The sequence below is a fragment of the Embiotoca jacksoni genome, unplaced genomic scaffold, assembly GCF_022577435.1.
Source record: "Embiotoca jacksoni isolate LCO1_2020_lvr unplaced genomic scaffold, fEmbJac1.0.p SCAF_10, whole genome shotgun sequence".
Lineage (NCBI taxonomy): Eukaryota > Metazoa > Chordata > Actinopteri > Embiotocidae > Embiotoca > Embiotoca jacksoni.
The window spans coordinates 1,564,247-1,573,138 of record NW_027185230.1 but is presented as its reverse complement, the minus strand read 5'-3'; positions in this window follow the sequence as shown (position 1 = coordinate 1,573,138).

Here is an 8,892-nt window from a genome sequence, read left to right as displayed (position 1 = left end):
ATTTATCATTTTAGATGGCAGCAGTACCTTTTAAATCTCGATCAATTCCTGATGTGGCTCCCTGAGGTTCAAAGCAGAATTAGTGGTATTTTTTTACCATGCAGAGGAGAGCTGGGAGGGTTTTAACATGCTAATGTTTTGGACAGAGACTGCTCAAGCTGTGGCAGGGAAGACCGGCGATTGTCTGGAATAGCTGAAACAGCTGAAGCGGTGAAACGAGGTGAACACATGAAGGCTAATTATAGCAGGAAAGCAGTCGTCTCCTTATGGTTTCTCCACATTTTTGTTTGTTCAACACTGCTCGTTTTGCGCAGTTTACAACAAATGGCGTTGGCCCTCAATGGGGTACTTTGGGGGAAAAAAATAACATCTGGATCCCATTTTTGGCAAAGTGATTATTCTGTCTGGGCTGTCAAGATCAAAATCTCTGCATTGTTTTACCAAAGTGCAACTACAGAGTTTTTCTTTTTTATATATATATATATTCATGCCCTGAGATATTTTGTTCAGCTTACTTGTGAATTTGACACTGGAACATGGAAATGCCAGGAAGAGCATCAGAATTGTGTTTTAGTTTAGTTTACCACCTTAAGACACACTGTGATGTTTGACGGCAGATATTAAAGATCCAACAAAATGTTACAATAACCTCTTTTAAAAGGGATGTTGCGATGGAACGTTATAATGAAAAGTTCAAAACAATGAGTTATCTGATTTGTCATAACATTATCAATTGGATGGATTGCTTTTGTCAACCGGCGGTGCAGCGTGAGGTCGTCACTGGAACTGGATGAGGTAATTTTAGTTTGCAATAGTTGTTCAATAAATAGTTTGAATAGATCCACATCAGCTCATTCTTCAGAAAAATGATGGATTGAACTTCATCTAGTGATGAAGATCTTGTCCTGCTTGTCCTCACTCAACAAAAGAAGAGGAGAGTTTAGTACATTTGCCAATTAGACTCCTGCTAATAATTAAAGACACAATCAAGTTTATGACTTTGTGTGACAACGTAATAGGTGCTTAATTTAGCCAAATCCAAATTACAGTTAGTGATGGACAAATGCAGCAGGTCACAGTGGACAATTATTGTCATCGTGGCGTTTTCCTCTGCTTCCCTTTATCGAGGAGGAAACGCTTCCTCCCTCCATGCAGGGTGAAAGCAGAGAAGACAGGTCGGTCGCACCATGCAGACTCCAGAGCGGGAGGGGGTCAGCCATTGAAGCCCCAGGACTGTTGTGCAGGAAAAACACTTGAGGCCAACAGGAAGTGATTCTCCAAAGTGATGTCAACATGCCTTTAAACAGACAATGCTAAATTTATGGAACTAACTAATCTGTTTGTTCAGAATTCAAAGCATCCTTCTCGGGGGGCTTGAAAATGTATATATTATAACTAAAATTTCTGTAATAAATAACACGGTCACCATGACTAGAACAATTGAATTTTGAGTATCATGTTAAAAAAAAAGATTCAAGTTTTATGTAAAATATTATACTATTTAAGAAATGAGGGACAGATGCTGGGATCAATATTTTCATCTGCTCTACCATCTGTCTCAAGCCGTAAACATTAAATTGAACCTCTCTATAGAGCAGTGACAATGACTGGCTCTATGTGAACGAAACCTGATATTGAAATCTAATTTGGTCCGACTCTATTCTTTGTTCAGCATAATAGTTTGGTCAACCGGTTACATGACATCTGCCGCCTAAGGGCTCTCCGATGTCTACTGCTAATTGAATTCCTCTCAGTCAGTTTAAATAATCACCGTAACAGCTCAACATGTTCAACATGTCAGAGTCTGACTAGCTTTTAGTCACCGGACCGAAGGCATCAGATAAAATGTTCAATGCTGTCCTGATGGTTTCAGAGAATTACAAGATCGTTTGAATGCTCATATTTTCAGAAAATTATCTCTAAAGGACTTTACTTACAGACATACTTCACTAATGCTCTCACGTGAATGGCATCTCCATCAGTGTATCAAGCACTGACCTAGTTTACAGGGACAGTTCGGGGTTCAAACTTTATTTTACTTCTTCACCAACGTTTGACATTTTACAACACAAATTGTTAGATTTTACATGTATGATTTTATAAAGTAAACCACCAACAGTAAATTTGCTCTAGTAAGTACCACTTACATAATGATACGCCAATAACAGTTATCTGGGCTGCCCCATTACTTTAATGGTTAAAGTGCATACAACATAAGTGTTGACAGTTCAACTCCTTCATTGTGTGGTAGTTATACCATGTGTGAAAAGGTTGCTCTTCTCCCTCCACTAATCCCCAACATTATCAGTGTTAACTGGTTCGTGAAATTATTAATTTCCTTGCAGTTAATGAGTAAATATGCTAAATGATCAACCCAGTTATAATAAAAACAAATCTGTTTTGTCATTTTTGTTGTTGTTGTGCATGTGTTTGTGTGTTTCGTTCTTCTTCATTTGAAAGGCGAATTGCAACCAGGTGGAGCATTATCGTCACATAGTGCTGTGTTATACCGTCCTGATTTTCAGGTATGCGTCAATGAAAACGTCCCAGCCTGGTATGTACGTAGGATTTTGGGGACTTTAAGGAGAATACACCTGATGCATGCTTGAATATTGTCTAAAGAAGTGTAATATTTTCTCTGAAGGACTCTGTAGGATGTTGAAGAAGACGAGACATTGGAACAGTCCTTCGTGCAATTTGATGAAGTAGCATCCCAGAAAAACGACCTTCCAAGGACTTGTCCTTAAGATCGAGAAATTCCCTCAAAACACTATCCACTGAGGGAAATGAGGCTGCACTTATTCCCTCGTGTTTTGTAGATTTTGGCTCATTTTGTTGCCTGTTGTTATATTTTTGTTAACAGATGCTGTCATTCCTGCTTGTCGACCCTGGTTCTTTTAGATTCCATTCAAACTTCTCTTCGTTACCAAGAAACCAGAACGGCCTGTCTCACTCTGCTGCTGAACATACTACTTCAGAATTATGAATGGTGATAGGTAATATGCAATCGGTTAGCTTAAAATAAATGAACCAGGAATCTTTGAACTGAATGAAAAGATTTGAATCAACAAAGTGATCCATAATTTACACGTTTAGTTTCTAGACTCAGTGTCTTTCTCAAAATCTATCTGCTATCTGGCTGGGAAGTACTAGAGATGATACTATTATCCTCAGCTGTTGATATTAATGCATTTCTAAAATGTTGGTACACTTTAAAACTTTCAGTTATAGCTGTGAAAAGCAAATATTAAAGTAAAAAATGACTCTGAAACTATTTCCTCTAATTTCCACCCCTGTCTCCTGAGTAGTCTGTGCAAACTCAACATTATTTTGATGTTTTCTTTATTTACCTTTTTTTAAATTGCTTTTTTATTAAGTTTTCTCATCATGGTTGCATGTCCATTTACAACCAATGTGCGAGGGGCATCCAAAAAGTTTAAATTTGGGATGCTTGGGACCTGAAAGTTAAGCAAGGAGCGCATATCAAAGTTTTTGTCAAATTTTTGGGGAACAGAAAGAAGTCACAGGGAGCTAAATCTGGTGAGTGGGGGGATGGGGAGCGACCATTGTGTTGTTGATAGTGAGAAACACACGCGTCTTCAACGCATATGCGTGTTATGTGGGAGAACCCAAGTGCCATTGTGCCACTATTCAAATCATTGGCAGCCAATGTTTTTCCTCAGATGTCTCAACATGTCACAATAGAACTGGGGGATGAATTCATGGTGCACAACTGTCAAAGAAAACACTCCGAACCTGACGATCCCTCTTGAAACCCAAATGCCAATTAAAAACACGTCTCCAGGCTTAGTGCTTCATTGCCACAGAAATTTGATGTGCGTTCTCTGCTCCTGTCGACGGTGAAATCACAAATGCACCTGCACACTGCTACCAAAGTCATGTGTTGTGTGAGGTGAGAACTTTTTGATTGTAGTTGAAATACAAGATTTCAAGATTCAAGAAGAACAAAAATCTTAGAAATTGTAAAATAGCCTAGTTGCTTGTTTTGTGTTTGTAGGTTCATTAACAGCATGACGAGCAGCGATATCATCACATCGGTACATCAGTCAACAAATCCAGTGAAATATCAGCAGAAATATCCCAAACAACTATTTGTCCAGACGTTTTGTGCAGACATTCATTGTACCCAGAAGATGAATCATAATGACTCTGGTGATCGTTTTTATTTATTGTCGTCATTATTGTCTGATACTTTGTGCCCAAACATCTACACGAGCAATGAAGAACAAAGAGCAGCAGGAAGAACACATCCACAGAGGAATGAACATGAGACGTTATTGACCTTACGCATAAGCTTCATTTATTAAGTCCAACTCAGCTCTACATTCACACACATTTTAAAATTGTGGCTCCTGAAATATTAGGTCCTAACCCTTAGATGAACCCATAGTCAGAAGCCCTGAACTCCACCCTGGCTTCAGTAGTCCACAGACATTGGAGTCGTGACATACCAGATGTTAGCCCGTGCCACTGATTTGAAAACCTTTCCAGACATCATGAAGCCCAGAAGGGTGAGAGACAGAGAGAGTAACGAGGAGACAGAAAGACGGAAAGAAAGAAAGACGCCTCTTGGCATCTGTTTTGCTTTCATATCTCCCGACTTTGTTGCTCACTGTGTTGATTTTCCACTGTGTTTTAGTGTTTCTGCTGTGTATACTGCAAGCTGAACTTCCCAGAAATGAGACCGAAGAAGACCAGCAGGAGAGCAGAAATACCTCACACTCCGGTGAAAACACACATGGCTTACTTCATGTGCTTTCAAATTTGGATTAGCAGCAGGGTATTGCGTGTATTGTGACGTTATTGCTTAAGTTAGATCAATTTTTTTCTTCTATTTTCACAGCCTCTCACAAGGGTTCCTTGAGTTCAGATTGGACCGTATCAAATAGGAGTTTAGTGGGAATTAATCTGAAGTCAATTGGTTGTTACAAAGAAGTTTCTCATCAATACAATTCATATTCATTTCATAGCACAGGACACTTTTTTCCTTGTATCCCAAACTGTATTTATTTATTTTTGTTTTATTTTATTAGGTTTTTTTTGTGTATATAGTCTCTGTGTATTTATTCTAAAATATATTTTTTTTTTTATCTATCTTATTTCTTATATCTTATATGTATTTGTAATTTATTTCATATTGTGTGCACTTTTTGATTTTCTTTGCTGCTGTGATGACCGAATTTCCCCACTGTGGGATTAATAAAGTCAAAACTATCTATCTAATCTACAAATCACAGGACAATCAACCGTCATCCTCCTGGAGAGACCAGCTAATCACACTGCTATAGTTTGCATACAGCTGAGGAACACTCAGTTGAGTGACTACAATCCGGCTTTTCCTCCACCTCACTCTCCCTCACATCTCATACAGCGGTGTTGACATTCAGATGGCTGTCAGCCTCTGAGTTCCCGTTGACTTCACTGGCAGTCTGTCAGCATCAGGCTGAAGAAAACCAACAGTCAAAAGGTGGATAGTGTGTAATCACGACGATCTTTGCCAGGAATCCATCTATTCAAACATATGTTTTACTCTTTTCAAGATTTGGATGTGACAGTTTTCCAGGTACAATTAGGCTGACTGACAGATGTGCAGCAGAGTGTATATGCACATACGTCTGTGTCAAAATTGCACACACATGGTAATCATGTCACAGTCTGTCATGTGATCTTTGCTGTTTGCGACTTCTGTTCCCTCATTCTGGAAAATGTTTACTTATGTTTGCTTATTTGCTGTTTTTCTGAAAACATAGAGTTAAGAAATATATGAGTATGATTAAAATGCCTATATAGACAATAATAATAAGCAAAGACACGATGACACTGACGACTGTCATGACTTAAGCATCTTAAGATGTAGTGAGAAGGACGTAACAGACAATGTTACTCAATTGGCAGCAGCAGTAAATAATTTCTTTTCAGCAGGTTTTAATGGTCAGTAAGAAAGTTCTAAAGGCAAAAACACGCAGGCGGTGATGACCATTGTTTTCTGTGAACCCAAACATCGGCGGCGGTGAGGCGTGCGCCGGCAAGCATGGACGTACCGCCCAGTGACACGTCACGCCACTGTCCTATTTCCAGTGCTGCCATGCCTGAAAAAACCTTTTTTCCCCAGAGAAAAGGGCTTTTTTTTTTTTTTTTTTTTTTTTTTTTTTTTTTTTTACTTTGCAGCTCCTGCAGCAGTTCATCTTCACTCCCGACACACACAACTACCTCTGAGTACCAGGGCAGCTCGACTTCCTCACTTCTCTGCGTTGCAGTTTTTCCTCAGAACAAATACTTTTTGTACCTCGCGGTTCCTCTATCAGTTTTTCTGCTCCTGTTACAGCTTGACTTCCTCACCTCTCCCGCAATGCAGTTATTACTAGGACAGTGGGCAACTTATCCGTTATATTGTTTTTTCCGTGTTGTGTGTGACTTTCACGCATTGCTGAGCGCTGCGTCCTATTGGTGCCAGCTGCGGCTCCTGTGGGTTTTAAACTAAGGTTCCTTCAATACGTTGTAATGATCCTTAACATGGTTAAGGTGGTTGAGGTGGTTCTCATGCTCAGTCAGGATGAGGTTCTTGGGGATTTTCATGTTATTCTAGTTGTCGGTGAAAAGCTTCTAGTTGTCGTGTAAGAGGTTCTAGGGTCCTGCAGGAGCTACTAGAGGGCCTCAATCAGGTTTGACTGGTCACTGACAAAGTTGTAGGGGTTGTGTAGGCAGTTGTAGTTCTCACTGAGAAGGACCTAAGAGTCCAAGGTGGCTTGAGTGGTTCTTTAAGAACTAGTACCTATTGAGGAGGTTCTACTAATCTTTATAGGTGGTTCTACTGGTTCTTTAGTTGGTTTCTAGTGGTCATTGAGGAGGTTCTGTGTCATGCAAGGTGCTTCTTGTGGGCCTTAAGGAAAGTTTAGTGCAGCTTCTGGGTCTGAAAAGTGAAAACTGCCAGTGCCATAAAGTGCAATACTCTGGTTCCATAGACTCCACTTCAACTTTTTCTCATGAAAGACAAAGTCAATAATTTTTTTTCTACAAGTCAGTATGGTTTCATTGGCTAAATTCACTCTTTTCTTATTAGTTTTCTAGTGGTCATTCTGAAAATAATACCATAATTAATTAGATATTAGGCCGATAGCATTATATATTTTGGGGTGTGCCTGGTTCGATTGACATAGCAAGGGCCCTGTCGGGTTTACGCAACAGGTGGGCAGGCATAATGTCCTTCGGTTTCAAGTTAGATCTAGTCCGATTCTGGCTCCAAAACTCCAAGATGGCGAAGGCTGAATGCCAATCAATCACAAACTAATGTGTGACATCAAAGTTGGTTGCCATTTGGTTTAAAGGTTCTTAAGGTGGTTTACTGTAGATGTTGGAGCAATGTTTGAGGTGACAGTCTCAGCCACCAGCGTCACAATGCAAACGTGAAGGTATATATTTTGTAAGAATGATGTCTATCCCTTCAGTAGATGTACAGAGGCTTTTAGAATCTATAACAAACAGCACTGAAGCTGTTCGTGGTAGAAGAACACGTGACAAAGACTCGTTGGTTTTTCTCTCAGCATCCAGCTGTACTTTCTTACCTTAAGTACACAGGTCTGACCTGAGGACTCTCTTTCTTGTTTGATGTGTCTCACCATTTTTCAATTCTGTTCCCCCTCAGCAGTCATCTGTCATTATGAACTGCGGTTACATAAGCTTGTATTCACAAAGACTCACACGTATTCACCGTTCCCTCTTGACCACCAGGGTCTGTTTGTGAAGTGACCCGCGAAGGCAGAGTGCACACCGCCTCAGGCAGACTCTTCCGGCAGAGCTGTGGTCCTCCACAGCTGACTCTATCATTCAGTCCCAGGTGCCCTTGTCTGGCTGCATGGGGCCGGGTGACATCATCGTCACCCCCCTCTCTCCTCTTCCTGCTGTCTCTAATGGAGGCGTGGAGCTGGTGGAGGGGCCTTGTGAATAATTTAGGAGCTCTGGTGCACTTTATAACCTGGCCTGCAAGGCCAGCCGGGCCATTCGCCCTAAGTGCATTAGTATAATAGTCGGGGAGGAAACTAGCCTTTATTGACTAATATAATCAATATCTGTGCCTCTGTGCGCTGTTGAGTCCCTGGAGGTTCCTGTCTGTGTGGGATGATGGACCAAACTAGCAGAAAAGACTCAGACAAAACACAAAAAAGTAACCTCACGCTTTGAGGAAAATGTGTTAGATTCTCAGAGAAGTATGGAGCAGATGTTGTCTGGAAACAAACAGCTGATGAATAACTGGAGTAACTGCATTAATGCATTCATTTTCTGACGTTGTTGACTGAGGAGCCATCTGTAACAATCAGAAACATATTTTCCCCACGGTAAGGTAAAAAAAAACAGTGGCTGTGCATCATGTTTCTGAGGCAACCGATTTCAACAAGGAAACAGCTTCATAATTAAGTTAATTCTGTCATTTCAGAAAAGTGTCCGTCGTGACAAATGGCGTAATTATCTGGGGCTACTTCAGTGAAATGAGAGTCCTCGAAACATTTGCACAGAGGAGGACCTCACAGTCATTGGGTGAAAGCTGGAAGAAAAATTATTCCATTTTAACTTATCAAAGTGCTTACTCGGCAGTGTATACAGAGAGCACACTGTTGTTAGCGCTAACCCCAAAATGAATGTGTTAATTTCATATAATTTTGATCTGGTGTTAGAAGGCCACTTATCCTGTGGAACTTTGAGTAATGTACGTTCATTTATTATATTTCCTTGCAGAGATTATCCTTAGAAGCATTTCATAATTCAATTAATATGAATGAAATGGAAGAGGATTTTCCTTTCACTTCCTATGATGATATATAATTATGTTATTAGCACATGTAGTCTCACATAGCCCGACATGTCGCCACCGCACTG